At 39.9% G+C, this 22322-nt stretch overlaps 1 protein-coding gene across 12 annotated transcripts in view; it reads right to left on the reverse strand.

Moving 5' to 3' along the window:
- HUWE1 (HECT, UBA and WWE domain containing E3 ubiquitin protein ligase 1) overlaps positions 1 to 22322 on the reverse strand; it is a 168964-nt gene extending 146642 nt beyond the window's left edge. For 6 of the 12 annotated variants that reach the window (XM_081793326.1, XM_081793328.1, XM_081793322.1 and 3 more), the window contains exons 1-2: positions 19572 to 19810; positions 16067 to 16206 (exon numbers count right to left, since the gene is read on the reverse strand). The gene's annotated coding sequence lies outside the window, so the exon portion shown is untranslated. Of the gene's footprint in view, positions 1 to 10455; positions 10522 to 16066; positions 16207 to 19339; positions 19467 to 19571; positions 19813 to 22200 lie in introns of those variants that run through there. The other 6 variants (XM_081793329.1, XM_081793325.1, XM_081793320.1 and 3 more) reach the window with 5 other exon arrangements.

Consider the following 22322-nt stretch of genomic DNA (forward strand, 5'->3'; position numbering starts at 1 on the left):
TAAATTAAGGAAGACAGGAAGAGATTCCTTGTCTATGCATTTTCAACTGGTGCTCTGGAATAATCCTAGTACACTCTCTAAGACTGATCTGTCTCACATCCCCTTCCTTACTTGTGGCTGGATTTGGTGTAAGAGATCAATTGTAACAATGGTTATTTCCTTTTCATCATATCCAATTTCAAAGATGCAAATGCTTTTTCTTTCAGTCTTGCCCACATCTACCGAAAATTAAGACATCAGCCTTTAAACTAATATTCTCTATTCAAACTAATATTAAGAACTTAACTGTGGGGCGCCTGGGTGGCTCAGTTGGTTAAGCGTCTGACTTCGGCTCAGGTCACGATCTCACTGTCTGTGAGTTCGAGCCCCGCTTCGGGCTCTGTGCTGACTGCTCAGAGCCTGGAGCCTGTTTCAGATTCTGTGTCTCCCTCTCTCTCTGACCCTCCCCCGTTCATGCTCTGTCTCTCTCTGTCTCAAAAATAAATAAACGTTAAAAAAAATTAAAAAAAAAAAGAACTTAACCATAAAAAAAGCCTGCCACTTCCTAATAGGTGAACTTCACCCAGAAGGGCCACAGGCAACATTCAGTTGAGTTCAGAAAAAACATCTGCCAGAAATTAAGCTGCTTAAAAATTATCTTAAAAACAATTTACTTAAAAATTAAATCCAGAGTTCTCAACCCTGGCTGTACAAAATCACCTGAGACTTATTTTAAGAACTAAAAATGTCAGGCCATACAAGTATCTGACTCAGTAAATAGGAGGTGGGAACTTTTTTCTCAAGCTACATAGGTGATCTAGTTGCACAGCCAGATGTAAGAGCTGCTTTGTTAGATAGTATTGTGCTTTGCCTATTTGTAACTCACTTAGGAATTTTCTTTAAAAGAATGGGGTATAAATAAAGCAAGAATAGCCATGTGTTGATAACTGCTGAAGCTGGGTAACAGGTACACCCAGGTTCATTATGTTATTCTCTAACTTTTGTACATGTTTGAAAATCTCACAAATTAAATTTAAATTAAGACTTTATCCTGCCAGGTCCCTCCATTCTATCCTCCACATCACTACCAGAGCAACCTCCTCAAACTCAAAATCTACCTACATCATCAAGTGCTAACTCCTTACCTAACCCAGCATTCAAGACCTTGGGGCGCCTGGGTGGCGCAGTCGGTTAAGCGTCCGACTTCAGCCAGGTCACGATCTCGCGGTCTGTGAGTTCGAGCCCCGCGTCAGGCTCTGGGCTGATGGCTCAGAGCCTGGAGCCTGTTTCCGATTCTGTGTCTCCCTCTCTCTCTGCCCCTCCCCCGTTCATGCTCTGTCTCTCTCTGTCCCAACAATAAAATAATAAAAAACATTGAAAAAAAAAAATATTTTAAAAAAAGACCTCTAAGACCTGGTCCCTGCTCACCTCTCTTACCAGGGCCACAACATTACATATTACTACCCTTGGCTCCCCAGTGCTTTAACCATGTGAGGCTTTTTATAGTTCCCCTAACATTCAAGACTTTTAATACCTTGATTCAGATTGTGCTTTCTGCTAAAATGGCTGCTCTCTGCATATCCCCTAGAGCTCAGCTTAAATGTCACTTCTATGAAGCCTTTTCAGATTCCCTCTTCCCCAGAGTAAAATTGATCACTCCCTCCTTTGTGCCCCCACTGTGTACTGCATATATCCTCAATCAACACACCTCTTTATTTACATGTCAGTCTCCCCACTAGGGTAAGTTCTGCATGAGTGGGACTGTGTCTATTTATCTTTACTGTCACCAGAATAGGAACTGTCACTTATTAGAATAATACATGAAGGACTATCCAGTAAATGTTTAAGGAAGCTAAAAATCCAAGTCACACTCTTGGTGAAATTTTCAACTGAGGAAACCAATTTATGATTCATTCATTCTGCATATATTCTATTCAACATATAGGTATGAATGCACTACATACACAGGGCATTGCAATAGGTGCTAGGAGATAGCCAGGTGTTCAGAAATGTAAATCAGAGAAAAAGGAAAACTAGAAGCAATGATCACATAAAAGCAACAAAAAGTACATGAAAATGCACAATGAAATTACAACTTCCTGGTGGCCAAAGCAAAGCCAGAAACACAGTTACAAGAGAGCAACAGAATACATAAAATAAATCCTTATATAACACCAACCACAATTCTCTTGCTTTTTTAAAAATTTGGATTTTTAGAGATTCACGCTGCATAAAGCAGAGTACAGCTTTGGCAAAAGTGAAACAATTAGCCCAGTATCACTTCGTGGGCATAGTGCTTTATATCTGGATCAACATATACACGAAAATATAAAAACAAACAACACAGCAATTTGGACATAATCAAAACATTTCCTCTTGTCCTATACCAAGGGATCCCCACAATAATTCTGAAGTTCTATGGAAAGTTTCTGCATATGTTGGTATTTTTCTGAGAACACAGTTTATAGCTTTCACTAGCTTCTTTTTTTTAATTTTTTTAACGTTTTATTTATTTTTGAGACAGAGAGAGACAGAGCATGAACGGGGGAGGAGCAGAGAGAGAGGGAGACACAGAATCGAAAGCAGGCTCCAGGCTCTGAGCTATCAGCCCAGAACCCGACGCGGGGCTCGAACTCACGGACCGCGAGATCGTGACCTGAGCCGAAGTCGGACGTTTAACCGACTGAGCCACCCAGGCGCCCCAGCTTTCACTGGCTTCTTAAAGAGATCTATGACCTGAAACATTAGGAACCATCACCCCACAGAAAAGATCTCTAAGACATAGCCTGCTTAATGACTACATTGTTTTCACTTTCACTCAATGAAACACAGGCATATGGTTTTTGCCCCTAAAGCCACGATAGGCTACTGTCAAATACAAAAAGTACAGGAAACCAAAGAACAGAATTCCAACCCTTTTGCATTATTCATCTCCAACTGTCTCATATCCCTGGATTTACAAAGAAATATACAGCATCTCTCAAGATTAAACCTCCTCTGTGTAAGAGGGAATTATGTATTCCTGGATATAATCCTCTAGTCCCATATCCTGAAGAAAGGTAGAAGAGGCACAAACCTCCTATTAAAAGGCTAAATTAGGGGTGCCTGGGTGGCTCAGTCAGTTGAGCATCCGACTTTGGCTCAGGTCATGATCTCACAGTTCATGAGTTTGAGCCCCGCGTCGAGCTCTGTGCTGACAGCTCAGAGCCTGGAGCCTGCTTCAGATTCTGTGTCCCCCTCTCTCTCTGCCCCACCCTTGCTTGTGCTGTGTCTCTTTCAAAAATAAATAAACATAAAAAATTAAAAAAATAAAAGGCTAGATTAAGTATATTTCTAAATAAAAGCTAAGTTTAATGCCTAAAAATAGTCTAACAAAAGATGTATCTGTATGGGGAGAGAAGAGACCTCAGTAACATATTTACTTGCTACCGTACATTGTGGATTATTTAAGTTTAAAGGTAGAAATTAAGGAATACTACTGGAAGAAAAGTCAAAATGAAGTAGAGGACAACAGCACAGTACAAAGGCCTGGGAGTTGAATGGGACTGGGCTTAAATTCCATTTACTACCTGTATGATCTTACACAAGTTCCTATACCTCTATAAACAGGTAACCTCTGTAAAATAAACAACATAGCCCATCTCAAAGGACTGTATCTGGCAATGAATAAGCCATATTAATTTTTGCTCTAGTTCTTTTATTTGTATTTAAAAAAATTTTAAATTTGTTTTGAGAGAGAGACAAGAGAGCAGGGGAGGGGCAGAGAGAGGAGAGAGCGAATCCCAGGCAGGCTGCACACTGTCAGCACAGTGCCTGATGCAGGGCTCAAACTCATGAAACTGTGAGATCATTACCTGAGCTGAAACCAAGAGTCAGATGCTTAACCAACTGAGCCACCCAGGCGCCCCTGTTCTAGTTCTTGCAGTTCCAGATTAATGTCAGGGCAACAATCTTTTCTTTAATGTTTATTTTTGAGAGAGCGAGCGACAGAGATCAAGCGGGGGAGGGGCAGAGAGAGGGAGACACAAAATCTGAAACAAGCTCCAGGCTCTGAGCTGTCAGCACAGAGCCTGACGCAGGGCTCGAACCCACAAAACTGCGAGATAATGACCTGAGCCAAAGCCAGGTGCTTAACCAACTAAGCCACCCAGGCGCCCCTAAGGGTAACAATCTTATGACGGATATTACAAACAGAAAGAATCAAAAGCAAGAAAGAGCTGGTCTTTTCAACCTTTCTACATGTTATCTGAATATGAAAGAGAATATTAAGCATATATCAATCTCTAGAATATTAAAGTACTGACATGAACCAAAAAATTAAACTCAACTTTGATGAGACCGAGAAGCTCTGGATCTCGTTCTCAAGTTAGTTATAAGTTCTCCAAAGATTAAACAGTCTACTAACTACTGTCTGGGCCATACAACTTAAGAATCAGAGATTTTAAGTGTATCTCAACTATTTTGAGCTGGTTCAAATGAATTTAGAAGGAAGAGAGACCAAGATTCTTTTATATGATTTAAAAGAACAATAATTAGAGCAATTATCAACAGGGCAGCAAACTCCTCTCAGTATAAAATAACTCCAACCTCATAGGATTTTTATGAGGCTGAAATTAGTTCATTGACAAGAAAACTTAAAACAACGCTTTTAGAAAAAAAAAATTATGTCCCAGCATATAGACAAAACTGGCTGAGTAAATTTAATAGCATGACACACAGACTGGCATACACTCATTTCCAATGTTCTTTAATTAAGCCAAATAATGTGAACAATCTGCTGCTTTAAAACATTTATGTCTCTAACACGAAAGATGTTTGCTGAAAATGAATGAACAATATGCAAAGGTACTCTAATTCCCTGCCACCAACTAACTTTGTGACCTTAGGATAATCTGGGCCTCAAACATATAAAATGAAAATACAGTGATTACAATCTCTTAAAGCACTATTTCAAGTTCAAGACAAATGTTAAATATTAAACATGAACAATTTGAATTATTCTCAAAAACTAAAGACCAAAAAGTAACCAAGCCAGTTTTCTACTTGGCACAAGTTCCAACTTTTATGTTTTAACAAACTACACTTTCCCAAATAATTCAGTTTTAAGCTGAACATATATTCAAAAACCAAATAGTCTTTCCCAAGATAAAATAGGAACTACCCGTTAACCATTTGGACAAAAATAGAAGCACACACCTACTTCACATTATTACTTAAACACAAAAAGCTAAACTGTAAATGTGTTAGAAGATAATGCATGTAAATATTCTTTTAATCTTGGCAAAAAATTTATTTCTAATATACAAAGAACTCCCAAAACACAGTAAGATAATCTGATTGAAAGTAAAAGGGCACAAACTTGGGGCACCTGGGTGGCTCAGTTGGTTAAGCATCTGACTCTTTATTTCTGCTCAGGTCATGATCTCATGGTTCATGGGATGGAGCTCCGTATTAGGCTCTTTGCTGACAGCGTGGAGCCTGCTTGGGATTCTCTCTCCCTTTCTCTGCCCTCCCCCCCCACTTGTACTCTTGCTCTCTCTCAAAATACATAAAACATTAAAATAAGATAAAAAGGGCACAAACTTGCAATTTACACAGGATGTAACATTTGCTCATCCTAATCCTTACAAAAATTCTAACCAAAGCAAGAAGGTGCTATTTCTCATTTATCAGACTGGTTAAAATTAAAAATAAAAAGATCAACAGTATCTTGTTTTGGCAGATATATGTGGAGAAAAGGGCACTGAAAGACACTGCTGCTCAGAATGGTAATTCAGTATAGCCTTTCTAGAGGTCATTTTGGTAGTACTGATCAAAAATTTAAATGGTACCACTCTGACCCAGAATGAATTCTACTTCTAAGGCTCAACAGTAGGGAGTGATTAAATTATACTAGATCCATGCTTTGAAATTCAACGCAACCATTAAAAAGAATGGAGTTGAGCTGTATGTTTTGACATAAAAATACACATAGCACATAGATAAGCACAGTATGTAGATGCTAAAAGGTATAAAAGAATATACACAAATTGTCAGAAGATTTTTGAAATGTGGTATGAATAAAACAAGACTATCATTTGGGGAAGGACAGGGACACTAATTTTTAAATAAAATACTTTGTTTGAATCTTTTAACAGTCAACACGTTACTTTTATAATTTAAAACGTTTGAAAAGGAAAAAAATATGAGCTTAGAAAACATTAATTTGAAAGTTTTACAAATAGGAAATCCAGCCCTATCTACAGGCTTATGGCATCCATAAATACGCATGGGAACACATAGCCAAATTGAATTGTCCCATGAAAGAGCTCAAAATTGATCCCCATGTTGAAAAGTAGCCACCATAGTCAAAAGGACAAAGAAACTGAGCTTTCTTTGCTTTTTCTCATTTACCTTTCTACTTCCCTAAAATTTCCCGATTATGAGGGGTAACTTTCTTATAGGAAGGGGCCACTTATTCTGCACTTCTATGGATGATATCTGCTGGCATATTTAGAAACTGATTCAGTTCAGTTTCAAGAAAAGATAAAGCACAGTGAAAATAGGTTCACCTGGGTTTGACACCCAACTCCACCACTAATCAGCAACATTTGTTATCTTGGACAAATCACTTCCCCTAACCTGAGCCTAAAAAATAAGGAGTCTGATGAGGCGCCAGTCAGTTAAGCATCCTACTCTTGGTTTTGGCTCAGATCATGATCTCACAGTTTCGTGAGTTCAAGCCCTGCATCAGGCTGTGTGCTGACAATGCAGAGAGAGCCTGCTTGGGATTCTCTGTTTCCCTCTCTCTCTGCCCCTCCCCCACTTGTGCTGTCTCTCTCTCTCAATATTAAATAAACTTTAAAAAAATGAGTTTGATATGGATAATATCAAATACAGGCTCTTTCTCAGCTCTTCTGTTAGACCTGGAGAAGACTACCATTTAAAAAAATTTTTTTAATGTTTTATTTATTTTTGAGACAGAGCATAAGCAGAACAGAGATCAATATATTAAGTGGGAACAACAAATTTCAAAACACCATTTCTATATTGGTTTGGGGAACACCTAAAAAAAAAAAGACAATTTGGGGACAACCAAGGAAATGTAAATATGGACAGGATACTAGATAATATTAACAAAAAGAGCGAACTTCCTAGGTGTGATAAATGGCATTGTAGGTCCTGATTAAGACATGCCTGCCAAAGGATTTAAGGATGAAATGTCACTCTAACTTCATATGCTTCAGAAAAATTAAATGCCCATGTGTACATATAAATCAAATATGGCAAATTTTAACAACTGTTGGTGATATAGATGCTCATTGTGCTATTCTTTCAACATTTTTATGTCTGAAAATTTTCACAATAAAAAGTCGGAGGGAAGGTTATGAATTACATTTTTGAAAAGAATAAATTTTTGAAAAAAAGTGTGCTTATGCTACTCAAACATAAAGAAAAGCATTGGAAGAATGTATTACATACCAACATACTAATAGTATTCATCTGAATGGCAAGAAATTTCTGTGCTTATCTGTATTATTTCAATACTAAGCCATGTATACTCCTATAATCATGGGGAACATTACTTAAAGTCAGGAAAGCATTTTCAAACAAGAATTACAATAAAATGAACAAATGACTAAATAACATCCCTTTTTAGGGATGTTTTAACAAGTATGCAAACAATATTACATAAGTAATAGTGTGAACATCACATAGTTTTTAAATTTCTACTTGCATGAGTAATTTATACCATTCTCACAATATAATAATTCAAGCAATTCGTGGTAAAGATAGCAGTAGGGAGGGGAATGCTGGGTGAAAGTTCTTAAATATTTCCCCTTATATCAAACCTCCCCATTAAAAGATCTAAGGTAAAAATAAATGTTAAAGATGATCAGCTCAGGAGAGGGGGGTAGGGAAAGGGTTTCTTGTTATATTATTCTCTGTATTCTTCAGTATATTTTGAATTTCTCAGAAAAAGAAATGCAATAATTACAGAAAAAGCTAAAGTTCGCCTTGGCCACTCCTTCCAAATAATCAGTTTACCCTAGTTTTTAAAAAATATATAAATAGCGCCATACAGTACATGCTATCTTACAACTTGCCAAAATTATCTCCGTATAAATAGCTGTATTAATTTATACCACTTGTGGCAGTATTCTAAGACCATACTCTTACCTGTATTTTTGCCATGACCTGGTAGTATCTATTTTTTGCCAATCTAATGGTTAAAAAGTATCTCATTTTAGTTTGCAATTCTGGTATGAGTATCTTTTCTTGTTACCAGACAGTTTTAGTTCCTATTCTGGGTAAAGTCTGTCCCTAATTTTCTGCTCCTCTTACTTTTAAACTGTTACTCTTATCATTAAGATGGGAACACACCAAACAAAATGTTAATGATGACTGAATATTTTCGTGGGAGTAGGAATCTTTTCCTAAAATAACACATTTCCTAGTTTTTCCGAAATCAATTCAGTAACAGAAAGTAGAAAATGATATAGTGAATGAAAAAGATCCTTTTAGATGCAAGTACAGTAAAACCTTGGATTTCGAGTAACTTTTTCTGTGAGTGTTCTGCAAGACGAGCACACCTTTCCAATAAATTTTAACTTAATAACAAGCGATGTCTTACAATGTAAGTGACACCAAATGTCACATGATCCCAAGTGAGTCAATGGTTCTAGAAATTCGCTTTGATATACGAGTGCTTTGGATTACAAGCATGTTTCCAGAACGAATTATGCTCGCAAACCAACGTTTTACTTAGTACTTTCAGGATACCTATTATAGGAGCACACAACACCCTAGAGGAGCTCATAAAATCCAGCTTAAGGAAATAAACACACCTAAAGCACAAGGCTTGTGAACAAATGAAATAATGGTTGTGGCTACTGATTCATTTGGGATACATTTAACTAACTTCATTTTTGTACAGCATTTCTTTGAGTTCATGATGTACTTTTCACAAATCTTGTTTAACACGAATAAATTTTTTTGTGACATTTTCTGATGCCCTCCCATAAACTGCTATAGCACATTTTGTTCACTCCTCCTCATTGTCATGATCATTTTGACTGTGATTTACAAGTCTCTCTCCCCTGGTACACCATGCTGCCCTCCCTCCTCCGGTTGCCTGTCTCTATATTCCCAGTATCTAGCATTATTGGGTATGTCCTCAAATATTTGTTGAGTGACTGAGATATCATCACCCTCATTTAAAGGATGAGGAAACTGTTTCAGTGATGAAGTAATTTGCCCCAAGTAACATAGCTATTAAGTATTTATTTTACATAAATTACTATGGCCTTACCTTTGTAGTATACTGTACAATTTAAACATTTGAAATAATACATCATCTCACTTTAATGCTCATAGCAACTTATGAAGTAGGCTTTTTGATTACCATTTCATAATTGAGAATGAAACCTGAGGCACACTCCAATCCTAAACCGCACAGCGGTCTCTATACATACTTTATAGATCACTAATTGGGTATAGGAGCCAATACCCAATACCTCTAAAAATAGATACCTTTATGCAGCAAACATCTTAGGGAATGATGGGGGGGGAGGGGAGGGGAGGGGAGGGGGGGAGGAGGGAGAGAGAAGAAGACAGTCAAAGCAATAGGATGGAGACTGGAAACCAGTTATAGGTCCACCTGAAGACTATAAACTGGTATCACAGTGTTAATCACATGTGCCATTTTGAAATCCAAAGGTTTTTCTTGGTATTACCCAGTATTCATAGAAGACAACTGCAGGCTTTCTCACATATCAGCAGTCTCAAAGGCTGGGGATAAAGAGCTAAGGAGAGCTTTAAAAAATAATAGGTTATATCATGCATGGACAAAGCAGGGAAAAAATGTTAACATAAAGGAAAAGGCTAAGGACCTTTAAACATCATCCCAGTCCTTAAATGAACTAAGTTTCTTCAGTGAAGAGAACAACTACCATTCATTTTATGTCCCTAGATCCTTGTACTTAAAAACACTCAGTAAATGCTTACTGAACTAAAAAGAGGTTAAGACATGAAGAAAAAACATACATTAATTTAAAAAACAATGGCTTCCAATTTACTGAACACTTACTATATGCCATGTGCTGTACTTCAGAGAATAAATGTTAAAAGGGATAATATTTACCTCTTTTCTAATCTGCTGTGTATGGTGCTACTGAAGTATGTTAACAGTGGTGATACTGATGACCATTACGAAGACTCATTATGGGTTACTAAGGTTACAGCAGAATCATGAACAGAACAAAGTTGAGCCACAGGGGGCTGTGTAGATATAGGGAGATAAAGGCAACCAATGTATTATTACACATCACCACAGAACTGGATAAGACCCTTCAGAGGGTATGAATGTGATTCCTAATGCGTGGCAAAGTGAAAAAACTACTCTGGTTAACACCCAGTTATCACTGGCCAGAGTCAGCCCAAAAATGACCAAAGAACAACCCTTTCCTCCCCACCACTGATGATCCCAACACAGACCTGAAGGGTCCAGACAGGCTTTGCTAACTGGCCATCACTTCACCACCGTGACTGCCCATCTCTGAGCTGTTGGAGGGGTTAAGTGAAATAGTATGTTAAAGAAATAACCATCTACTGACCACATAGAGTGTACTACTAACAACTTACATTTTCCCATTTAAGCCCAATAACCCCACAAATAATGTATTTTCCCTTGATGAGGCAACAGATACGTTAGCGTGTCCAACATGATAAACTAATACATGGCCAGAAAAAAATTTTTTTTAATTCATCATTAATCCTATCCTTCTCCTACAAACTGTATCACTGAGTAACCTTATAAAATTATTCCACTTAATATATGAAAACAAAATGACAGAGTTAGAACATCAGCATTTTGACATTCCCAATGACTAATGTTCAGAAATTGCTGTTAATATAAAAAAAAAAACAACACAAGACATCATTACAACTTAATGAATGCTGTGAACACACCACCAATATTCTTGCCAAAGGGAATGAACCTAAATTTATAAAATCCTCTGGATCCACTGTCAATTTGCATGAAATATAGAGGACAGAGGAATATGTAAGAACTGTACTGAGTAGGCAATAAGCAAAATCCAGTCTGTGGGAAACTCCACAGGTCAAATGGCCTGAGTTCTTCAACAGATATAGCATAAGGAAAAGAAAGAAAGGGAAGTTACAAGTATTTAAAATACATCAAGTTTTAAATAAATGGACAAAGCAAATTAACTGTCCAGGGATATACACTTGGATAATAAAGACAGAACAGAATGCAAGTGATTACTATAAACTCAGAACAGTAGATACTTTCCAGAGAGATACTTTCTGAATTCTGTGGTTGGGATGGGCAGGTGGATGGACTTAACAGGGTAACAGGCAAGGTTCTATTTCTTGAGTTATGGTTACAAAAGTGTTTGCCTTAAAATAATTTATTAAACTATAAATTTGTTTTGGGGTGGTTTTTCCTATTTGTATATTATTAGTTACAATAAAAGAAAAACACTTTAATCACATTAATGCTGCTTACATATGATATGATTCTATTTCTATGATATGCCTAGACTAGGCAAATCATAGAAACATAAAATAATGAGTGGTGGTACTAGGTTTCCTCTAGGGATGAAAATGTTTTAAAATTGGTGTGTAGTGGCTCTACAACCATGAAAACACTGAAGACCACCGTACGCTTTAAATGGGCAAGTTGTATGGTATGGGAATTATGTCTCAACAAAACTGTTTTAAAAAAAAGTCTAAGACACTCCAGTTAAGCCAAGACACACTTTTATTTTTTTTTTTTTTTTTTTTTTTTATTTATTTTTGGGACAGAGAGAGACAGAGCATGAACGGGGGAGGGGCAGAGAGAGGGAGACACAGAATCGGAAACAGGCTCCAGGCTCCGAGCCATCAGCCCAGAGCCTGACGCGGGGCTCGAACTCACGGACCGCGAGATCGTGACCTGGCTGAAGTCGGACGCTTAACCGACTGCGCCACCCAGGCGCCCCCAAGACACACTTTTAAAATAAAGACTGGGATAGAGCCCAAAAATTTCCATTTCTGACAAGTTCCCAGATGCTGCTGCTGTTGCACACATTTTGAATGACCACATTTTGAGAACCACTGCAACAGAGGATTTTAAAAACGCTTCCAGCTCAAAGCAGTACTAAACAGCACTGGAAAGTAAAGTGTTTTACTCAGGGACTGAGAAATCAGTCCAGAAAAAAGTTAACACTATGCCAAGCATTGTTCTATTCCCTTGATTCCATGACCATTAAACATCAGAACTCCTGGGAACTTGCTGGAAATGCAAAGTCTCAGGCCCCTCCCAGACCTACAGGATCAGAACGTCTGGAGTTGGAGCCCAGCCATCTACTTCAGCAAGCCCTCTAGGTGATTCTGATGTTCCCTGAAGTTTCAAAGCTACTATTCTAAGCATTTTAAATGCATTAACTCAGCTAAACTTTTCCAAAACCTTATGAAATAGGTAACATTATCAGCATTTTACAGATTAAGAACTGTGGCACAGAGGTTAAACAATTTGCACAAAGGGCGCCTGGGTGGCTCAGTCAGTTGGGCGTCCAGACTTCGGCTCAGGTCAGGATCTCGCAGTCCGTGAGTTCGAGCCCCGCATCGGGCTCTGTGTTGACAGCTCAGAGCCTGGAGCCTGTTTCAGATTCTGTGTCTCCCTCTCTCTCTGACCTTCTCCCATTCATGCTCTGTCTCTCTCTCTGTCTCAAAAATGAATAAATGTTAAAAAAAATAAAAAATAATAATTTGCACAAGATGACAACTAGTAAAAAATGGAGCCAGAACTTGAACCCAGGGAGTCTGGCTCCAAAGTCCATGTTTTTAACCACTATGCTGAAAGATCTTTCCACCTATAAGAACTCAATTGGCAGAACGCAATAATAAAGAATTAGCGGATAAAAAAATGCAAAGACCAGGAGAAATACACTTCACTATAAAGACAGGCGAATAAGGGGGCGCCTGGGTGGCTCAGTCGGTTGAGCGCCGACTTCGGCTCAGGTCACGATCTCGCGGTCCGTGAGTTCAAGCCCCGCATCGGGCCCTTGTGCTGACAGCTCAGAGCCCGGAGCCTGTTTCAGATTCTGTGTCTCCCTCTCTCTGACCCTCCCCCATTCATGCTCTGTCTCTCTCTGTCTCAAAAATGAATAAAAACGTTAAAAAAAAAAATTTAAAGACAGGCGAATAAGAAAATCATCAGGCAAATAATGTTATCGTTAAAAAAGCAATCTTCCAAAAGCATTCCAGAACATAAGCAGCCACCAAATGTTAATATATCCCAGTATTTCCAAAGCAATTATCTCTGATATCTAATTATAAGGACTTAAAATCTGGGTTATGCTAAAGATGGTACATAAATTCACGGCAGTATGTTCACATTTACCAATCTTTAAAATCTAAATGATTATACTAAAAGATCATTCCAGAATAATTTGAACCTCCCTACTCCTTGTCCCTTTTAGTCACTATACAATCAGAATCTAGGGTTTGAAAAAGAATTTTCACACTTCTCGAGTCCAATGCGCAACCCAGACTGAATCTATATATAATACCAATTTCCATTCAATATTCATAAGAAGCTAAAAGAAATTCCAACTTTTGTAAAATCACATTCTGGGATCAATCCATGTCACCACTGTAATTTTTAAAGCCAAACAACTAAAAACTTTTTAAGGGCACTATAATGTGAAAATGCTCAGTATTAACAGTCCAAATGAAACCCAGAGTTGTTTTACTCATAGAGAGCCACTCTTTCACTACTTGAAAACATTTCTATAACCAGAAGACCAAGCTGATCAACAAGTACATCAAGTTTTAGGAACTCAACCCCTATGACACATCAAATGAGAAGGCTTCCAAAGAATCTTCAGAGCTGAATTATCCCTGACATTAACATATAAACATCTAGTAACCAGTCATTGAGGAAACAAGTTGGAGAACAATACAGCAAACACCCAGAGCCCAAGTACTTTGACTATCAACCTTATAGATGGTGAGATCATTGTAAAGCAGCTTAATATGGTTACAGCTACACGTGAGATTTTAACAACTTAATCCAACTGCAGGAAAGGTAACATGGAACATGAAGGGCAAACATTTTCAAAGCAACCAAGTTTGGCATTTTAATACTCAACCCATGGTTGAAAACACGCAACAAAAGAGAAAAAACCAACAGCACTTCCATTAAAGACTTGTAGCTGTTAAGAACTCTGGAAACAATTCAAACACTGCAATGCCTACTGTGTAAAGTTCTGTTCCAAAAATCTACAGTTATCCCAGTTTCAAAACTCTGGATTAGAAGGTTTAAGTGACCTTGTTCAAACTTCCTAGTAACTACAGAAAACTCAAGACAGGAGTAAATACCTAACCACTACATCCAACATGCTCAAAATTTTTTTGCCGAATAAATGGACTTCGCTGTAATTCCTAAGAAATTACCTCTTTACGTGGTCACTTTTCAACTAGTGATCTGACTTCTCCATTAATGAACGAAGAACTGAAAAGCCTGAACTCATGATCCATAGCACTGGTGATTCAAAATCATATTTCATCTAAGTACCTCAAAAACTTTCATTCATGACCTCTATCCTCTCTGCCTCTACAACTTGGAATGACTCTCATTTCAAAAGTAGGCACAAGTGGCCTTGTTCTGCCCACATTTGTGCTTAAGTCAAAGGCTGGCTGGAGCCTTTATGTGCCAACTTCCATTCCCAGGTTTGACCATGGAAGGGACATACAGCAGATCCCAAGATAACCAATTCTGCACAAGGAAAGAAATGAACAGTTTAAACGACTTTATGCTGTAGAACATTATTTCCAAAAGAAATAAAATGAAAAATAACAACAGAAAAACCATGGTTGTATATTAATAGCTGAAAATCAAGAGGAAAGTGAAAGTTCTCAAAAATTGTTTAGTATTGCCATTTCAAAAACTTTATTCTAGCCAGAAGAACTCACCACTAAGTCTTAATAGCTTAGAAGTTATGAGTCAGAGCAGCTGAGATACCAATATCAAAAGAATAAAAAGCAACATTTTAAGATAGTATAAAAATAACTAAACCACCTAGGAAATTGAAACCATGAAAAATCCCAAAGGCACAGTTAGGTCATTATCTAGAAAACATTAGCTTCTTCCATAAGGAGGCCTACTTTTCATGTGGAGCAGCAAGCAGGGCCAAGACATGGAACTGAGATCAGGTATCAATTAAATCAGACTCTACCACAGTAAGGGGAATCCATGACTAGTTATTTCGGGATAGTGCCTAGGCCAGCAGTATCAACTCCAACTGGGATACAGGAGATTACTGCCATTGTCCCATTATAATGGGGGTCCTCCAAGGTCTTTAACTTAGTAAGAATGAGCTAGATACCACTGCTGGGATGTAATCACCAAATGTGAGGGAAACTGCAGAACAATATCTTCAACACATAAATCAGAAAAAGAGAGAGGGAACCTGCAGATTAAAACAGATTTAAGAAATAAACATCAATCCACCTTTGTGACAAATGGGCTTTCTTTGGACCCTAATACAAACTAAAATTTGAACATTAGTTTCATATTTGATATCTTCAAAAATCATTGTTAATGTTTTGAGTTGTGATAATGGTTTTGAGATTATGTTTAAAGAGCCCTTTTCTTTTAGAGATACAAATATTTTACAAATAAAAATATGACAGCAGGGGTTTATTTCAAAATAATGGCTGGGGATAGTAGGTAGAAGTACAGATGAAGAACCGCTACAAGCTGGCAACTGTTAAGCTGGTTATGGGTACACAGGGGGATTATTACACTATCCAGTTTCTGTATGTTTGATATTTTTCATAACTCTTTGAGAAAGAACTGATTAGACATAATATCTTGTAATTTTATTTTCTGAATGGTGCTTCGGGTGATTTAAAAATCGTGTGCACACAGAATTCATTTAAACAATAATATGATATGCAACCAATGCCACATCAGATCCAAATAATGAAAAAAACCAAAGTAGCTCAATTACAGAATGGAAATACATACACTCCCCACCACCACCTCCATTCCGGGAAGTAAAATACAAATATTACCCAAAGATCTACAAAAACTAACCTAAAATCACAGCCAATCATACTCATCCTGGTGGGAAATCCCAACACTTCTACAGCCTCCTGAACCTTCCTGACCAAGTTGGTCTTGGTCTGCTGGTTCCTCTGGAGTGCTAACCCACTCAGATCAGACTACTGGAGGACCTACAAAAAAAAAAAAAAAAAAAAAAGGGAGTGGGGAGAGAGAGATACACATTTATTAGGGTGTGGGGGAGTTAACCATTACATAAATGTTCAAACATACTCAATTATTATTTAAGTAATAGCCCTCACATATCAATTTGCATTTTTAAGGACCTGCTTTAGACAGTAATAAGAATTCAAAACCAAAAGCCAAACCAATTCTTCCATTCTGACATTCAGACAACACCCCCTGAAAACTGAACTCAGTCCTCAACCCAAACGAAATTACAGGAGACAGTAATTACTTTATAGAAAATTTTATACACTCACTGTAAACTGATAATAAGGCAATGTTAAATTTATTATTTTTTTGTGTGAAAAGAACCACACACTACTTTACAACTTCACACATCTTTTTGGGCATACTGGGAGACAACTGATAAACACCTGGGAAACTCAGGTTGAACTGTGCCACTGAACCTTTTACACAAAGCTTTTAACTGGTATTGCCACTCCTTCCTCACTTCTCTGAGATCTACCTAGAATAAATTAAACCTTTTAGGTCACACCTAGATTATCATTCCCAGATTTATTCTAGTTCTGAACAAGAATCAAATTGAGGTTTAGTTAATTTCTGATTCATTACTTGACCCACTGTAAAAAAACACCAAGGCAATATCACAAAACAGAAAGTGATCTCCTGTCCTCCAATGAATAGGGGGAAAACTCTATTACCTCCAAAGCACTTTAAACTGAACATAGCAAACCCGAAAGCTCAAAACTAGTGCCCACGTAGTTAATTACCAGATGGTTACCTATGGTATCTTTAATCCTAGGTAAACTTTTCACCTCATCATATTCCTATTTCAAACCTAATCACCTGGCCAAGGTAACAGATAAAAGTGTTGAGTTTAATATTGGTCTAATCAAAATATTAACAGTAGGTAAAACTACCTTCAAATTGAATACGTTCACTTCTATTTAATAAGAATGTTGGAAAATATACCATGGTAAAATACAAGGAGTAGTATATTAAAAAACTAGCAGTAACTCACTATGGGAAAGTATCTTGGTATTCCAAACAACTTTCCTAAATTCTCTCAGATAGGAATTGCCTTGTGCAGGTAAAGCCAAATAGCAGATCCCCACACTAATCTGAGGAACCAAAGAAAGGAGGTGGGAGAAAAGCAGTATGAACACTTGAAAACTAACTGGCAGAAGTTCCCTTGCTTACTGTGTAAAGCATGGTAACAAATTTCATCTTTGGGCGAACAACAGGACAGACTCTCTTTGAAGCAGTGGAAGGGAGTAGGCAAGGGATGAGGCATCCCTTCTAAAAGGCAAACACCTGGATGTGGTTCTTGACAGGAATCTCACGGCCAGTGGTCATTTCAAGATAGTGATTTTGCACTAAAATTCCTAGACTAGTAGGTTAACACAGGTGGGAATTCCAATCAAACATCATGAACCAAAGGAGATAAAATAGTGTGATCCAAAAGGAGGGAAAAACTACAAAAACGATAGGACAAGCCTAGAAATATACTAAAAACTTAGAGGAATAAAAATCTCTTCTTTCTCAGGTCATAAAACTACCCTATGACACAGATACATCTTCCAATCTATTCTTACACCAATAAAAACTAACTACAATTTATTGTGTGTCTACCATAAGCCAGACACTTTACAAACTAATTCTAGCACCTATAAAGCGCTATCCCTATTACACAGATGAAAAAACTGAGAATCTGAAAAGTCATATGCCCAAGGTCACAAACTCCCATGTGAATCCAAAGCACACAGTTATTTCCACCATACCAGTGCCTCCCTTGACTGGAGAATGTTGGTGTCTCCTCAATCTATGCAAGGCTAAGGGAGCCTAAGAGAAAACAATGGTGAATATGTAATCTATAAAGAAAACAAATGACAGGGAATTGTCTACAATAATGGTGGAATGGGGGAAAGGCAGAGAAAAAAGTAGAACAGGGAAATGATTGAGGGTCAGAGGATAATCAAAGCTATTTTATTTTCTAGCACATGGAGGAGGGGAAAATGTAGTGGAGCCTGACAGGAGGGTATCTTCTCTCTAAGGGATGTTAAGTCCTGAAAAAAGAACACGGGGAGAGGTATAAAAGAATTGAGAAGCATGTTAGGAGGTGGTCAGAAGCAAAGATAGAGGTCCACAGACCAAGAGGACTCAGGAACTCAGAGGAAGGCAGGGAAAAGGGGCAGTTCCCAAGCTTGCAAAGAAGGACTGCAGGGGATAGAGAAGGACAAAAAGTTGGTTTATTGGAGGATTATCCTCCACAGCTTTTCCTTTAGGGTTCTGGCGGGGGGCCGGGGGTGTCGGGGAATGTAATGAGGAAGGAAAGGCTAACAGCCCCAAGAACAGATGATCTGCAATCATCCAACCACCAATCCATTCATTGTTCCATCTAAAAGTTAAAAGTGGTCGAGGAGCCTGCAAAGTTGCAGAAATCAGTGTCGTGTACTCGAATCGGGGTCATACAAATCTGAAGACCTGAGGAAACGGAAGGCTACTGTACAGTTCCATACACAAAGATGGAGTAAATGCAAGAAAGGGGAAAGGCTCTCTCAACGCTTGCGTCAAGAGGACCAATGGAAGAGGGAGACAGGACAGGTTAGAAAACTTGGCTAAGCTTTTCCTTAATAGGGCTGGGGTGGGGGTGACAGGGAAAAGCTCCTCTTAAATACAATCCTCAAATATCCATGTGGATGAGGACAGAATTAGGGGAAAAGGAGGAGTACGTCAGAGACACCAAAACTAGACCCCTAAATCTTAGTTCAAACACCAAGGCAGTTGGGGAAGTAGAACCCACCTCAACTCAAGAAAAACCAGGGGATTCATCTGGGCCGCTGAAGGGGCGGAGAACAGAGGCAGGCCCGAAAAAAGGTAGTGGAAAGGGAACCAGCCGTCGTAGGTTGGTCCCCTTCCCCCCACCGCTCAATCTAACCCCCAACCCCAGTCCCTAACTAACTCCAGGTCTCCCGCCCCCCACCCTTCCCAACCCGCCCACTGCAGTGGCGACAACCGATTGGTGGGGCAAAGGCGGGCCCACACGCGACTGAGGCCCGGGAAATGGTGTCGCCTCAACCGAACAGAGACGGCGTGGTTTTCGCCTCAGGTTTGGCTTACCGGCACCTCACTGTTTCCCCAACCTTCACCTCCTTAACGTCGGGTGCCTGAGAAGCGTCATAAACGCGGACAGCCAACACTTCAGTCTCGGGTCCTGGCCGGACAGACATCATCTCCCGCCGCCATCTTAACAGCAAGCGGACCGACCCTAGTCACTACCCCCCCCCCAAGCTACCTCCGCCACCGCCAACGGATCCCACGAGGACGTAACCCCGCTCGCGCGAGAACTCACCGGATAAGAACAGCACGAGCCGAAGACGCTACCGCCGCCTCCGCGGCTGCTGCAGTCCGTACACTAACCGCGGCCGCCTCCGCGCAATCCCGCGAGAACCTCCTACCGGACGGGAAAAGCCTGAGCCCAGCCCTTCCCAGACCCCTCCTCCCACCAAAGCCGAAGCCTTTACGGCTCCGCTCTCACCCTACGCGAAGCGAAAAGCAAATGACGCACAACCTCACTAAGCACCGAGGGGCGGAGCCAATCTGCCGCTGCCGCCGGCTCCCGCATGCGCCGAGAGAACTATCGCGATATTACGTTTTAGTTTCTGCGAGACCTTCGAATTCACCGCAGGATGCCGCCCGCGCCTCGCCTTTAGGAAACACGAGATCTCGCGAGACCTAATGCACGCTCCTAAAAAGGAAAGAGGCGGAGCTTCATGAAAATGACTGGGAGTTTTTCGGGGGGAAGGGAGGAACCTCCCGTCCTGCAGGGATCTCGCCTACCACGAGGTTTCCGACCCACTGCGGAGCTGGCTGCCAAACCTCGCGATGACACAGCTCAGCGCCAAATCTCGGCCATGTCCTGAAAACTGCCTCCGCCCCCGATCTAAGGTGTCTAGAGCCTAGTGCTTGAGGAAAATTTATAAAGTCAACCTGTTTATTCTCACGTTCCCGGACAGAGCTGTACCAATTAACCAAACTGCGTTCTGGAAGAGGAGCAACGGGTCTCCCATTGTTACCTGCCTCCAGTAGTCACATATTATCCTGGACTAACACATGAAAGACGTTCAGTCTCACAATAAGCTCACAAATGCAAATGAAAACAATGACATAACATTTTTTGCCCATTAGATCGGGGAAAAAATTTTAAGACCTAATAACCACACTCCTTCCATCGCCGCACTGCAGGCTAACCTGAATCCATCTTAATGTAACGAAAGGCTCATATCGTTAGTTCTAGCTCTAAAGCCACTAATTTTTAACTCCTGACGCTTTACCTTGGCATAACCAAAAGATCCAATAAAGTGGTTTTCTCCAAACAAAGGAGTCTGCCCTCAAAGGAAAATTCAAGCGGCGGATGGGGGGTGCGTGCTTGCAGTTTTTAATATGGCAGTTTTTCCACGTCTAGCCAACAATGTTTCTCCAATAAATCTTGGATCCAATCTGGCTCGATTTGTGGGCTTTTCTATTCTAATGCATTGTTCTGTCCATTCTAATTTAAATACTGTTCCTTTAGAGTACATTTAGAGTACAAATACCCCCATCTTTACTTATCTTTTAAAATATTTTCTCGGTTTTTCTTAGCCATCTTTTTTTCTGGATGAACTTTAGAATCATATTAAGTTCCAAAAACTTGGCATATTTATTGAAATTCCATCAATTGTATAACTCAACATAGGAAAAATTGGCATCACTACAAAATTGAGCCTTCCTACCGAGAAGCATGGTATCCCTTCTCCATGTATGCAAACGTTCTTTTATTATATACCTCAATAAAGTTTTGTAGTTTACTTCTAGGTATTTTTTTCGTTTCTCTTGCTACTGCGAATGGGGTTTTTAATATTAAATTTTCGAAATGCTTATTGCTTATAGATATTTTATATCTGCCTACTTACTTTTGTAATCGGGCGAATAAAAAATATGTTCAATTTTACTGGTAATCAGGGAAATGCAAATGAAAACAATGACATACCATTTTTTGCGCTTCAAATTGGCCCAAATTACAAAGATTGATAATAATTCATGTTGGCACAACTGTGGAAAAATGGGCAATATTGCACAACATTGGAAGAGTGTAAATCAGTATAGCCTTTTGGTAAGGCAATTTGGACAAATCTATCAAAATTCAAAATGCATATACACTGAGTAGCGATTACTCTTCTAAGAATTTCTCCTACGGAAATACTCATACATGTGCATGAAACGTATATATACAAACCCATTCATTATAGCATTGCTTGTAATAGCCCCCTTCCCCCCTCCAAAGGGAAACCAGCTAATGTACACCAATCGGGAAATGGTTAAATAAACTGTAGTACAATCATACAATGCAGCTGTTTATAAATGAGATTAAAATTTAGAGTCCCTGATATATGAAGATCTACAAGATATATTAAGTTTTTAAAAAGCAATTAGCCGAAACGAATGTTTTTGCGTGTGTGTAGTACCATTTGGATACCAAAACATACATATACAACGCCTAGTAGTTACCCGCGAAGCCTGCCTATCGGCCCCTCACCTTCCCCCTCCTCTAAGGCCGCCTTCCGAGAACCCGTGAGATAAACGCTGAAGGCCTGGCCTCTACTCTCTCTCTAGGGCCACTTGGCCACAGCTAATGCCGGTACCTCGCATCCCCACTGTCAGCCGCTCTCCCGCTGCGCTGCCTGCCGCTGCCCCGCTGCCCCAGAAGATGCGGCTAGCTTTGGGCTGGCGCCTGCCAAGGCCTGGGGGAGGGGAGAGGAGGCGGGGTTGAGGGAGAGCTGGGGCAGGCCGCCGGGCCCCTTCACCAGCCTCCCCTGCTGGCTCCCCAAGGCCGCCACCTCCGCGACTCTGCGCAGGGTCCCGTGGGAACAACCCACCGCGAGGAGCCGAGGACGGCCTCGCGAGCAAAGTCCGCCCCCCCAACCCGGGGAAAAGACACTTACCTCAGTGGCAGTAGCTCCGCGGGGCCCGCGAGAGCGTGCCCGGTCCGCGGCCCTGCTTCGGCCCTGCTCCCTTCGCTCGCCCTCCGCGGAAAACCTACCCCTCTGGCTCTCCTCACACCCGA

This window comes from Panthera onca, chromosome X, assembly GCF_046562875.1.
Source record: "Panthera onca isolate mPanOnc1 chromosome X, mPanOnc1 haplotype 2, whole genome shotgun sequence".
NCBI lineage: Eukaryota > Metazoa > Chordata > Mammalia > Carnivora > Felidae > Panthera > Panthera onca.